The sequence below is a fragment of the Puma concolor genome, chromosome A2 (assembly GCF_028749965.1).
Source record: "Puma concolor isolate L17-30 chromosome A2, mPumCon1.1.hap2, whole genome shotgun sequence".
Lineage (NCBI taxonomy): Eukaryota > Metazoa > Chordata > Mammalia > Carnivora > Felidae > Puma > Puma concolor.
Genome location: NC_141668.1, coordinates 53,379,889 through 53,395,481, shown reverse-complemented (window position 1 = coordinate 53,395,481; position 15,593 = coordinate 53,379,889).

The following is a 15,593-nucleotide window of genomic DNA, read 5'->3' as shown; positions in this document are numbered from 1 at the left end:
AAGGTGATGAATATCACTCCCATACTTATGTTACATAGTGCTCAGCCTTTAGCAGATGAGAGCTAGAGAGACTCTCCAGCTGGCCCTGAAGGAGCAAACAACCAGGCTGTGAACTGCCTCTAGGAAGCACACCTTGGAAGGAGCAGCATGCCATGGATGAAAAACTAACTGTAGGCATCACCAGCTCTCACTTTCAGCTTCTAGTTTCACCTTTCTTTGTTTCATCCCAGTACAAGGCTTCTCTGTTTTGGTGCCATGGGCACTGCAGGCTGGATAACTTTGTGTGTAGGGAGCTATTCTGTTCACTGTAGATGGTTTAGCAGCATCTCCAGGCTCTACAAACCAAACGCTATTATTAGTCACCACTCTCCCCCTGTTACAGCAACCAAAAGTGTTTCCAAACATTGCCAAATGTGCCCTGAGGGGTAAAATTGCTCTGTTTGAGAACTACTATTCTAGTATAAGAGCTACTGTAGCACAGAGTTCTGTGTGGGCCAAAGAGAAATCTTTAAAAAGAGAAAGATAAGCCTTGGGCACAGCTAATTTGCACACTAGGAAAATCTATTTTCTAAGCACACACTCTTCAAAGTCAAAGCTGGTGTTTGCAGCCCGGGGTTCGATGGCTCTTTCATTTTGCTTGCCAGCTAATAATGAAGAAAGTGCTCATGTGAACACATTACAGGCACAAGTTCTTTGGAAAACAAGACTGTATTTTAAACAATGCAGGTAGAAGCATTTGATTTAACCTTTAAATTGCACAGTGCAGATGTAAGTCCTGTTCAAACAGTGCCTATTCTGTGGGAGAGTCTATGAAAAGACAGACCTTGAGAAATGCTTTATAAGTGACTAAATATATAGTGGATCTTTCTGAAATTTTTGCTTGAGCTTTCAGAATCTGTTCTCATCATTATATTTTGGCATAAGCTGCCATGCTGTGTAAAGTATTGTTGCTCAAGTGATGTTATAGGATATTAATGCTAATATGAAATCCTATAAGTGGCACCAATTAGGCACAGAATTATTTTGAAACAGATACCATAGATACAGTGTTACTATATCACTGATATCATATATTATATTATACATATATATTATACTATATCAGTAATATCATATATTATTAAACAGTTTCTCTGGTAACAAAATTCTCTTTAAAGTAAAATTAACCAAAATATGAATGAATGAGTGAATGAATGAATTAATTCTTGCAACCTGTCTTTATTGAAAAACAACCACACATCAGGCACTGCTGTCATTTCTGGAGACATAGTATGTAAGGGGTGAGGTTTCATGACTATGGTTACAGAAATGATATGGCTCCTTGTTTAATGGAAGAGACAGAAGAATAGTTGCATAAATAGGTATGGTAAGTGTTATAATAATGTCCTGTCCAGGACATTGGGAGGACTGTCCAGGACTGTGGGAGCAGAGTGAGAAGGCACCCGACTCAGCATGGAGATCAGTGAAGCTTCCCATCAGAACTGAGGGATTCATTTGCATATGTCAAGCAAAAAAAGCTAGGAAAGTGTCCCCCAAGCAGAAAGAACAACATGAGTGAACTTGAGAACTGCGATCCAGGGAAGACTAAAGGAGAGAACAGATGAACAAGGGGTAGGAAATGAGGCTACATGGACAGGAGGGGCCAGGTGACAATCTGCCTTTAAGGACATGCTAAGAAATTTTAACTGTCTCCTGAATGTGATGAGAATGACTTGGATTTCATGCAGGGCTGTGACATGATAGAAATCTGCATTTTTGAAGAGCTGTCTTCTGATCTTCTAGTCCATGAAGTGTGGACTTGAGAAAATCCTGACTCAGGAAGACCATTGGGCAGCTAAGGCACAAGCAGTGTTAAAGAATATAACAGTAAGTATGTTGAAAGGTTTATGTTTTTAATTAAAATTTAAGTGTTATCTGAAAAAAAAGATGTGGTATATATGTATGTATGCACACACACACACACACACACACACACACACACACAATGGAATATTACTCAACCATAAAAAAGGAATGAAATCTTGCCATTTACAAAGACATGAATGGAGCTAGAGCGTATTATACCAAGCAAAATAAGTCGACCAGAGAAAGACAAATACCATATGATTTCACTCATATGTGGAATTTAAGAAACAAAACAACAAACATAGCAATGTGGAAAGAGAGGAAAATCAGGAAATAGACTCTTAATATAGAGAACAAACTGAGGGTTACCAGAGTGTAGGTGGATGGGGGAAATCAAGGAGTATACTTGTCACGATGAACACAAGGTGTTATGTATTAGTGATGAATCACTAAATTTTACATCTGAAACTAATATTATACTGTATGTTAACTAACTGGAATTTAAATAAAAACTTAAAAAAAAGATATTCATCAAAGCTTGCATTGAGCTGGCAGGGATGGAGAAGAGAGAACAGAGGATTTGAGTGAATTCTTACTTCCTGCTGTTGGGTCTGTGAAGGCTCTCAGATCCTACCTCTTGGAAAGGAAAAGCAGAAGGAAGTAGGCTGCTTGGATTCTGCAGGAGGCAAGAACACATTGTTAAATGTCTTAAATTATTACCATCACTATCATAATTATATGATTTGGAGTATAAGTTTACTAGTCCCATAAGGAGAAAATGTTGTTTGGAACACATGTTCATTAAAAAAACTCTCATACTGTACAAATCTGTGATTGTCAAATCTTTCCCTTAGCATCTCTGAGGAAGATCATCAGTGTAGATGTGTGTGTAAACCACACTTTATTTTTCTCTTCTAAGTCTAGTTGGTGGACATCGCTCACTATAGTGAACAATAAGTAATCTACTTTATACCTTTGTGCCAAATAAAAACTGCTAGATTCAATTATATTTCAAGTGGTAGAGTAATAACCCATAAAAATGGGACAAGATGTTCAAACTAGGTACGTAGACAGAACTTTAGGAATATATTTATTGTGGATGTCAAGGCGTTCTTCTGCTATAATGAAAATGTTTTTTAGGTATGTCATGCTACTGACTGGGCACCAGTTTGTAATTTTAAGCAAAGACTCATTTCTCACCCATTGCAGGCCCAACAAATGGGCTAATTTTAACACTATGAGAAGTGGAGATAGCATGTGATAGCTTCACTAATATAAACATAGCCTGGACAGACTCAAGAATTTGGAGATGATTTGCCCAGAAACCTCTAGAACCGTACTTATTAATGCCTAACTCATTTAAAATGGAATGCACTGTAGATCAAGCCTGAACCAGCAGAATTGCCCCAATTGTTCCTATTTTCAAGTTATCTAGGCTGATCTAAAGTTTAAATACATTTTCAAGCTTAATTAAATGAAACGCTTAAATTATACAAGCATTTAATACTTAATTGGAAATTGAAAAACAGATACCATGAAATCCCTAGGTAAAAAGAAAAATGAAGCAACATCTGCCAGTCCCATTTCTCTATCACTCGGGGATGAATGTGTTTATAAAGACCCACACTTTTAAATAGCCAAATGTCTCTGAAATGATTTAACCTTTTGCACAATATTGCTGATCAGTGGAAAGGCCTAGACACCTGTGCAGAACTTTTACCAAAGAATGTTTTGTGAGGGCATCAGGATGGGGTGGCACCAATCGCAGGTGTTCTGAGGATCACTTCTTGGGATTTGGAAAATCTGGGAAGGTAGGAGAGAACCTAATTCCTGATCAGGGCTGTGCCAGGATCCAAAGAGTGCTTACTATTTGGCGTGAGTTTTATAGTGATCCATTTATTAAAACTTTCCTCCCTGACATTTAGCAGTGCTATTTTATAGTGATGAGAAAGGAAAGTGACTTTAATAAGCAATGGAAAAATTATAGTACCGTGCCTTACATACACTCAATACACATTGTTGAATGAATTAATAAATAAGAGCACCCTCCCATGCCCCCCAAATAGAGCCTAAGAAACAATTCAAAAACTGTAATAAGGCTTAAAGATCATCCATTTTAACATCTCATGACACCTCCGTGCACCCAATTTGAAGATGAATAAACTGACATTCAGGCCTTCATAACTTGCCCAAGGTCATGTAGTTAATTTAGTGATGATAACTAGAGATGCAACACAAATAGAGAATATTATTCATTTATTTAAAAGAGTCCGCTAACTTATTTATCTTTGTGTACCACTAGGGCCTCCCTTTTGCCTGCACGTTATAAGTACTCAATAAATAGCTGTGAAATTAATTAATTATTTTACTTATTCACTCATTCTTTCATTCAGATCACCTGTATATGAGTACCTACTCTGGGCCAGACATCAGATATACCACCATTTGGATCATTTTTTTCCTTCAAATAAAATATATTAGAATCAAATACATATGTTCATTTCCTGAGTAAATATTAATATTTCTAGATCAGATCAGATCATCAGCCTGTTTAGTACTACATTCTGTTTTCAGCAGGATTCTCCAGTTGGGGATTCTTATGGGAAAGTTGAATCACCCCATCCCAAAACTTATTTAGCCCACTATGCAATGCTGCACATGACCACGGGGCCCTCACCTGACTGACTACCTCAGGCTATCGGTTAATATTCTGTTTCATAAGATTTGTCTATCCTTGTCATGGTAGTTTACAAAACCACAGATGTTCTCTAGTAACTGCAATAAAATGCAGCTCATTCAGAATTGTCATAACAGTAACTCCATGAACAGCTCACTAAATTCCATAGGGAGCATAAAATAGAATGCTTCCATTCACCTTTATGTTATTTATGACATGTGCTCTTTGACATCACTATTTTTTTCTTTTATCCACCTCACCTTTTTAATTTGGTAAGTTCCCATTCCTGTGCAGTTTCTTCCATCATTCAAAGATCAGATTAGCCTGATTTATAACACTTTATCATCATACATATTCTTGCTTTAATGCAACAGTTTTTATTTCAAATATTACTAAACACTCATCATTTGGCACCATGACATTTCATACTGCAGCCTTGTGAGATTAGTGCAAAACAATGAGGTATGGTGCTTCTTTGCCCTAGTCACATGCTTCATACAGATTAACTTGCGGTATCAAATATAGCTTAGAACATTCTAAAAAAAGAGTTCTAGATGATTCAAGGTGACATTAATCACTGTATTTTATTTCCTATTAACTAGGGGTTCTGAAACTTAAGTGTGCATGAGAATCACCTGGAGGGGTTGTCAAAACACACATAGCCAGGTGGAAGCAATCCAAGTATCCACTGATGGATGAATGGATAAACAAAATGTGGCATATACATACAATGGAATATTATTCAGTCTTAAAAAGGAAGGAAATTCTGACAGATGGATGAATCTTGAGGACATCATGCTAAGCCAGTCACAAAAAGACAAATACTGGAAGGATTCCACTTATATGCGGTACATGGAACAGTCAAATTCACAAAAACGGAAAGTAGAGTGGTGGCCGCCAGGGGCTGAGGAGAGGTAAAATGGAGAGTTGTTTTTTAATGGGTTTACAGTTTCAGTTTTACAAGATGAAAAGAGCTCTGGAAATGGATGGTGGTGATGGTTACACAACAGTGTGAATGTACTTAACACGACTGAACTGTACACTTAAAAATGGTTAAGATGGTAAATTTAATGTTATGTGTATTTTACTAGAATTAAAACACACACACTATACGCATGGCCAGATTGCCAGACTCTATGCCAAGTTACTGATATAGTAGGTCTGAGATGGAGTCTGAGAATTTACATTGCTAACAAGTCCTTAGGTAATTCTGATGCTGCTGGTTCTGTGTGTGTACTGTGAGAACCATGGTGATGGACAAAGTGACAGCTCCACAATTTCTATATAAAAGGAGTTTATGGGTAACAATCTGGTTGGAAGGAGAGGGGATTTGCCTTGCCAGTTTCCATAGCAAGCACACTGCCTTTAGATTGCATGTTTATTTGCAGAAGCTGTAATGGGTGAGAAATGTTGACCAGTTGCCCAACTCCCAAACCACCTCTTGGTGATAAGCTATGCCTAGCTAATCGCTCAGGTCATCTCAAAGATCCTAAATCTAAAGGAGAAAACTTAAGAATTTGACATTTTTATACTTAACAGATACATTCTCTCTTTATAATTTTTTAATTGGGAAAAGAACAAGTAGAAATTTTTTAGGAGAGGACAGAAAATACGAGATATTAATCAAGAGAAGAGCCGTATATTGAATACCTGCTCTAAAGAGAACAGATATTTATTGTTTTGTGCAAATTAAGCATGAAGCAATGTGATAACCCCTATCAAATTAAAATGCATAATATTCCCTGGGGTCTGGTACAACAGCAGTTTCATGAGCTGCTGTTGAGAATGTATACTACAACAAACACCTTGTAAAGATTTGACCATATATGTCAAATATCCCTATGCTTTCACTCAGTAACCCCACATACAGAGATATATCCTAAGGAATAAAAGTGTAGAATATAAGAATATTTATCACAACATAATATATACCAGCAAGACCTAGAAACAGCCTAAATACGAAGAGACTATCAAGGGGCTAATTAACTACCATGTATTCAGACAACAGAATTTACAGCTACACATGATATCTGTTCTTTTGGGGGCTGCTCCACAACCTTTCCTTTGGGCACTCAGCTTCCTTTTTTCTGTTTGTCTCTGACAGTACTGTCACTCAAAGGACACCTCCCCCCCATCATACACATACCTGCCTCTAACATAGGAGAAGTATTCTGTTGCTGGTGTTCATGACTCATTCAGGGCCAGCATCCTTTTCGGGGGTTGGAGAGACAGATGAGAGTGTTTGACAAGAGAAAGCCTCATGCTTTATAAGACTGTAAGCTGTATGAGCAATGCGAAACAAGCTCTAAGCTTGCCAATAAAGGAGCCAGAGGAAAGAAGAGGTGAGAGATGAAGAGAGAGGATGATTCTCATTACCATTGTTTGAGTCCCTGGATCTCACTGAACCTGAAGTTAGCAGGACTACCTTTGGATTTCCCAGTTATATGAATCAATAAATGCCTTTTTTTTCCCCTTAAACTCACAACTAGAAGATCCTTGATTTATATGCTATCATTAAAAATCATATTTTATATGAATATAAGAGAATATATATTACATTAGCTCAATTTAAATATATGCATATTTGAGAAATATTAAAATGTGTATGAGTTTTTAGCATGGTAGATAATCAAAAATTTTACTTTCAAAGATTTTTCACTTTAAAAAAAATTTGCTAGTGTCTTGTATCCTGGCTACTGAATATTCTAAGAGATCTCCAGAATATATAATTTAAGTGAAAAAAGCAATGTGCAAAACGGAAAACAGTATATATAGTGTTACTGTTTGTGTGATAAAGTAGTATATGTATATATACATGTATATGTAGATGTATATATATATTTGTTTTTTTGCAAAAATAAATAATTGAAGAATAAGAAGCTAGTACAAATGATTAGTCATCAAGGAAAGCAAAATAAAAGCACAGTGAGATACTTACCATAATGGATAATATTACTAAGACAGAAATTGTCAAGTGTTGGCAAAGAGGAGGAACAAATGGAACTTTTATACACTGCTGGAAGAAGTGTAAATTGGAACAGCCACTTATAGAAACTCTTTGGCAATATCTGCTAAAGCCTGAACACACACATACCATATGACCCAGCAATTCTACTCCTGGGAATATACCCACAAGAAATATGTATGTACATTAAAAGACACATACAGGAATGTCTAAGAAGCACTATTGGTTAAAGTCCCAAACTAGAAACCCTTATCTCCAACAACAGCAAAATGGATAAATAATGGTATGCTGTATATGCAACACACTAAAATACATTAACAGCAATGAAAAAGAGTGAACACTTCTATTTCACACAATAACACAGATGCCTCTTATAAATGCACTGTTGAATGAAAGAAGCATAACACAAAAGAATCCATACTGTATGGGATGTCTGAGTGACTCGGTTGCTTAAGTGTCCGACTCTTGATTTCAGTTCAGGTCATGATCTTGAGGTTCGTGGGATCAAGCATGGAGTCTGTTTGGGATTCTCTCTCTCCCTCTCTCTCCCTTTCTCCTGCTCATGTGTGCTCTCTCTCTCTCAAATAAATTAACATTTTAAAAAATCATTAAAAAAAAGAATACATACTGTATTATTCCACTTATATATAGTCCTACATCTGGCAAAACTATAGTGTCTGAACTCAGGAGAGCAGTTTTCTCTGCAGAGAAGAGTGGCATAGCAGTGGAAAGGGCAAAGGACAATTTCTGGGGTGCTAGAAACTTTCTGTTTCTGCATGTGGGTGGTGAGTACATGGGTATTTTCAGTTTATAAGAATTCATGAAGCCCCATGCTCCCTCTGAAAGGAGGGAAAGAACAGGTGGAGAAGACGGGATAGAAAGTAAGACTTCTCTGGATCTGTCTTCTCATATGGTTTTTGCTTTGGAATCATGTACATGTTTTACATATTCAAAAAATTCAATGAGAAGAAGAAAATATATAGACGCATGTGTTAAATGGAAGTAATTAAAACTATGTTTTTCCAGGTGTTAAATTCTGATGTGTGTGTGTGTGTGTGTGTGTGTGTGTGTGTGTGTGTGTGTTTCCCCCCAAGGGTACTCTATAGCAAGCTGTGCTTTCAGGATTTAGTATTTAGTATAAGTCTGAAAATGGACAAAGCCAAGTCCTCTGAAATGCTAGAATGATAATTCTAGGTTTGGTCTAGCGGCTTGAAAAAGATCATGAATACTAAGAACTCAAAAGCTCAAGCCATAGGGAAACAAAGAAGGAAGATAAAAATGAACAGCTGGAAAAGCACTCGCTATTATCCAAAACAAACAGATGCAGCACAGTTAGGCATGTACTAGCCCAATGTCCTTTGGAATAAATGCCCACACAGAGCCCCCAATTGCTTGGCCTCGGGCTAAGTCAGTTATTCAGAACCTTTAATACTGACAACCACAGAACTGTGAAAAATGTGAGTGAAAAAGATGGTCAAGTGATTCATAAATGTTTTTTATCATGAGCTTTAGCTGCTTCTTCTAACTACTTCATGCCAAAGATTTTCCCAAATGGTCCAATGGAAAATGTTCCCTAATGGGGGATGGAGGGTAATGGGAAGAGGCCTACAATCCTCATCTTGGGGAGATGCAAGGAATGTAATTATTCAAGTATATACAATGAGCAATCTGAATCTAACCTGTAGAGAATTCTAACTCCCCCCGCCCCACACTCAATGGATTTTATACCATAAATGGGGTCAGGAGTGTGAACACTCTAATTAGGGGGTTCAAATTAGGGAACACTTCTCTAATTAGGGGGTTCAAATCCAGCTCTGCACCTTACTAATTTTGTGGCCTTGGCTATGTTCCTTAATCTCCTTAAGCCTCAACTTTCTTCATGATAAGAAATCCCGTTGAGTTGTTCCAAGATTAGATCGGATAAGGCACATGAAGTTTTTAGCACAGTTTGTGTGTAAGACGTGCTAACATTACCCTGCTACCACACTGTATCTTTTCTTTATGCATTACTAACTAAAAAAAAAATGTTGACTGGAACAGATTAACATTTATTTACCACCTATTATTTGTTAGATGCTTCAGCAAGCATTTAAATAGTATAAGATCTTGTTTTATTTAATCTTTGCAAAACTCTTATGAGGTTACAAATGAGGAGATAATGTTCAATTTCACAAGGCCAGTAAGTGGTAGAATGAAGATTTGAGTTCATAGTTCTCTGACTCCAGAAATTATTTTTTCTGTGTCTACAAGAAAGCAATCATGAGGATGAAAAAAATAACATCAAGAAGAAAGTCTGTGACTCCCAGGAAAGCATTCATTAGTCCTTCATAAAGTAGCTCCTTCACACGCTGTAAGAACTAAGCAAAAGGGCCTACTCCCTGTAAGAATGGACAGAGACAGTTCTATTTGGAGATGGAGGCGGGCTGGAATTGATAAAGCGTGGGCAAGTTAGAGCTGGTGGCCTAGAGAACAGTGTCTGGCACAATAAATGAGTGTGTGAAGACATTTAATACAGAAAGAAAGGTCCTCAGTCACTACAAGTCCTCTGTGTGAAGCTGAGGTGAATATTTAAGGGGTCATGGCAAACAGGAAGACTTGGGCCAAAGGACATATATTTTAAACCAAAGCCGGGGATCATGGAATAAAGTATTAAAATTGTCCTTCAAAATCCAGGCAAGAATAACTGTTGCTATGGACATAAGCAATAGGTGAGCTCACCTTGATCTTGAGAGCTGATGGCTGGCCAGAGCTCATATGCAAAGGAGGAGAATGTGTATAAGGCACAGACCAATGCAGTTCAGACTGGGCAATAAAATAAACAGGGAGGGAAGGAAATAGAGACTAAGTGGGGAGGCACACTCAGTTTCATCTGTAAATCCCAAGACAGTGGCTGTTTGCCTACATTTCTGGTTTTAGGTAATTAAGGTAATAAGAATAGGTACTGTTTCATGAAACATTCAATGTATATTCTAGGTCACATTATAAAATTTATTTTTTACTATAAGCCATGAAATCTTCTGTTTTGGGGAACAAGGAACTGACTTGAAAATTACACTGTTGTCAATGGTAGGGAAATAAGCTGTATTTTTTTGATTAGGAAAGAATTATGGTCCAGATATGCCTCACAGGGTAGCCATGCCTTAAGAAAATCACTGTGTTTCATGGGTAAAGAAATTTGATTGTGCTGCCCATGAAAAGATGGCCAGTATCTGAGGACTGATTCATTTATTTATTTCGAAAGACAAATACGGCTACACGAAGCCCTTTTGATCATTCCCTCCTTGTGGGAAAAATCTGCCCAGGTAGTTGCATGAGAATGTGGCTTGGCACACATTGAATCAGAGAAACAGTAATTAGTTTGATAATGTAAGTGGGAGTGACATCTGGATGTGAAAACTCTCTCAGGTAATAATAATTAATAACAGCTAGCATTTATTGAGAGCTTATTGCATGTCAGGCATTGTACTCAAAACTTTATATCTCATTTAATCCTCACCCTGTGAGACTTTTCACTGCCGAGAGAGATATACCTGCCAGGCAGATGGCATAATGATGCCAATTAGTCAACCTACGGTTCTTGTAAACACATGCCGATAAATTTTCTCTCTGACTCCACTTTACCAGACTCTGCTAATCCTGCCTGCTAATGCTGTCTTCCCACCCTTGCCTAACCAATGCTCCTGAAGTTAGCCATGGAGCACTGGGCAGCACATAAGCCATAGAAGAACATAGAAAATATTCCAATGAATCGGTATTATTTGATGGTAAACAATTTCAAATATTTTACATGAAATGAACTGGATATATTATGAAGCACGATGAAAAATCTGAATGAACTGTAAAGGACAAGGCTCAAAGAAATTTCGCCCTTAAAGTAAAAATCTTGAGATCTTTCTTTTAGGGTACGTGGTGGAAAAGTTCCCACATGGAACACTTTAATAGAACTGTTTCCCAAATTATAATCACACATTTGTCAACCTTCCTACCATGCTGCCTGCTTCACCTTGAAAGAATTGGATGTTTTAAATTTCATGAGCCCCATTAGCTCTTCAAGTTCTGCCTGTAGATAGCAAATTTTATCCATTAACATGTTCTCAAAATTGGACTGTATTCTTTCTCTGAACAAGGAATACAGATTTATTGTGGAAAGTTTTGAAAATCTAGAGAAACATAAAGAAAAATATTTAAGTACCTTAAACTCATCAGTAGGAAATAAGACTGCCAACATTTTGACAAATAGTCTTGAGTATCTGCTCTGTGCCCAGTAACTATTCTAAGCTTTGGGGCTACACTGTGTATTAGGTAGTCGAAACCTCTGCCTTCAAAGACATTCTATTTCTTCATTCTTATAGATGATAGAGATAAAGAGAGATATACAAATATACATGCATATTTGTGTAAGGCTAGGATACTCCTACATATATTCTTTTGTTAGTTGACTTTTTATTTAACAGTATGTTATAAACATGAGTTTATTTTATTACACTTTCATCCACACCATAGTTGTTAAAAGCTGCACAGCAGTAATTTATTTTAGAGACGTGATCTATATATCTAATAAAACTTCAACTTATTGCTTGGAGCTCAGGTTGTTTTCAATTTTTGTTCTTATAAACACACTAAGACAAATGTTTTTATAGACACATTTGTGTGTGTGTGTATGGTTATTTGGATGAATTCTTTTCAGATCACTGTGATTCTCTTTATGGGTTTAAAGATCATGCGTATTTTCAAGACATTTGATGATTACCAAATTGTTCCCCAGAATGATGTATACCAGCTCGTATTTTTAAAAGCAGTTTATGATAATGTCTCTTCCCAAACCCTCAACATTAGGTACTTATTATTAAAATGTTTAAACTAATTTGTAGGTGAAAATTGGTTTCTTGTTTTAATATGTTTTTTTGATTTCTCTTGAGGTCAAGTATTCATTGGTCTCTGTAGTTCATCTTTTGTGAATTGCCTTTTCATGTCTATTCTTTTGCCCTTTTTCTAGTAGGGTGGTTGGTTATCTTCTCTCTTGTTTAAAGACTTTTTTTTCCTTTTAAATAAAATACATGATGATTTATTGTCTGCCCTATATGATACAGCTTTTTTTTCACAGTTTATAACTTGCATTTTGATTTTTTTACTGAGTTTGACCTCAAGGAGTTTTTAAATATTATGTGGTCATATTTATCAATAATTTCATTTTATAACTTCTGTTCTAGTTTGTAGCTTAGAGAGACCTCTCCCACCTCAACATCTGTTACCTTTTGATTTGCTCTAACTTTAAAGAATAACATCACAAAATGTCTTGTACACATTCTGGATATCTCCTAGATTTGAGAGAAGTAATACAATTTTCAACAAAAACAAGGTGGGGAGAGAGGTTAGCAACAGAGAGGAGGGGTAGGTAGTCCTTTGAAGCATGCATATTACTGTCTTTTCTTCCCCCACAGCTACCAGAGTCTAATCTAGTGACCTTGGGTAGGTCCCAAGAATTTGCATTTCTAACAAGTTCTTAGGTGCAGTTTGAGGCTGCTCTAGTCTATAACAATAGATAAGAACACTAGAATTCCTTAATGTAACAACCAATTTAAAGGATGTATTCACCCTTTTTCTAATGTAATAAGTTTCATTAATCTGACACATTAAGAAAAGCTTAAGACTCTGGGCAAATTTTCGCTATTATACCTTTCCCCCCACTCAGAAATGACCACTCAGTTTCTTTCAGGGTACTTAAAAGTAAGGAAGACCTTGACTAGATGCCGGGTTTTTCAGAAGATCTCCATGGCTTCCTGAACATCCAAGATGCTCCTGAAATCATTGGCCCAGGTCTGGTTCTGCTTTAGTACTGGGAGAGGCATTCTTTCCTGCTTGTAACTACTTTGTAGATAACCTCTGTGTTGAATGGAATGTCAAACTCTCCTCTGAGCTAGAAACTGTTTTGTTTTGTTTTTTTCTTTTTAAGTAGCAAACCAAATTCCCACTTCTGAGATTTATATTTATTTTAAAACCAGAAATTATAGCAAGTCAAACTTTAAAGCAATTAATACCCCATGCCTCTAATCCCCATCATGCTTATCTAGATGGAAGCCCCCAAGAGCATAACCTTCAGTTCACATGCTCTTCAAAGACTGCTTTGCAGGGTCTGCTACTCTCCCCGTCATTTCCACTATGCTTTCTGAAATCCCTCCTCTACATCCTTCCATGTTTTTCCCATATTTGGGAGTCATCCCAAACTCCTTCCTCATTCCCTCCATCCAGATACTAAATCTGGGACACCATGGCATCACAGTGTCTCTCAAACCTGTCCATTCTTTTCATCATTTTTGTCACTGCCTTAATTTAAGCCCTTGCGATCTGTCCCCCGGAAAACCAACATGGTACAGAAAAAACCCACACCAATGACTTGGTATCAGAGGGACCTGTGCTTGACTCACATCCACTACTTATTAATGGCCTGACGTTGAACAATTCCCTGACATTTCGTAGGATTCCTTTTCTGTAACATGGGAGTCAAGTCCATCTCACAGCCATACTTTGAGTGTTAATGAGATAGTGTGTATGAGAGGCTCAGCATGCTGCTCCACTGAGTAGGTCTTCAACAAATATTGGTTTCCTTCCCCTACTTACTTTTTTGTTCTTTAGTTTGATCAGTGTTTCCTAACAGGTACAAAAAAGCATCCTTTCTGATCAGAAATCTGATTTTTTTTAAAAGCAACTAATATCTTACTATTGCTCATAGGACAAAGCCTGCAGAAGGTGTTCCATTTATTGCCCTCCGTCTGCCTTTACAGACTTGTGTTCTCTGTCTCCCCTTCTAGATGTTTCCTGAGCACTCCTCAGAACACATCTTCATACCTCCCTGACTTCCAATTCTGGGCCCTATGGCAAATATCCTTTTCTTTCCCCAACCTTGTTCACCTCACTCCTTGCTGTATTACCTAAGGCCCAGCCAAAGCATCTCCAACTCTAAAATTTTCTCTGAATTATTTACAATTGATCTTACCTCCTTTTTTGTCACTACTATGCTTGGTATAAAACATAACTACATCCTTTATAAAACTGTAGTATGATTATGTGTATGTCTGTTTCTCTACCAGACTCTGAGTTCATTGAGGATTGAGATCCCACACTAGACATGACCAACACCTAACAGATAGAAACTTTTTCACCCTAACTCCTCTAGACTGTACCACACTTCACACTTCATACTGAATATGTTAAAATAAACTCACATCCCAGAATTCATATAACTTTTTTGCTATGGTATTATAAAATAATTTTATAATTTTGCTTTTAAAATTATTTAGCTATAAATAACTGGTTTAATTCTTAAAGGACTATGATTTCTAGACAGTCATTAAGCAGACTCCCCATCCTTTCAAAATAGTAAACCTGACCTAGAAATTATTTTTAAAATAATGAAATACTAAGTTAATATCAATATTTTGCAAATATTTAATAAAATAGTTATTATTTTAAATTTCATTATGCTTTTTCTTTTCTTTCTCTCTCTCTCTCTTTTTTTTTTTTTTTTTTTTTGGTGGGGGGAACCAACAATGAAGTTTTTCAGTTCTCACATATTTTCATAGCCCTGAAAAGCTTGTAGACCATATGGACTTTCTTTCAGTATATAATCAACATGATGCTTCTGCTGATACACACTGGGTATCAAATAATAACTGTTTGGGTTATTTAATAAATAACTGTGTGGCCTTTTCATATTTTTAGTTATTATTATTACTATAATTATTAATGTTTTTATTATTTTTGGGGGAGAGAAAGAGAAAGAGAGAGAGAGCACAGGTCAGGGAGGGTCAGAGAGAGAGGGAGACACAGAAACTGAAGCAGGCTCCAGGCTCTGAGCTATCAGCACAGAGCCTGACACAGGGCTCAAACTCACGAACCATGAGAACATGACCTGAGCCGAAGTTGGATGCTTAACCGACTGAGCCACCCAGGCGCCCCAATATTTTTTTTTGCTACCATTTATTTAGCCTTTACCAAGTGGCTTGCACTGTACTAAGTTATTTTCATATGTATTAATTCAATTATGCTCACCATTATCTCCATTTTTATAGATGGAAAATCCTGATTCCCAAAAATATCTAAAAATTT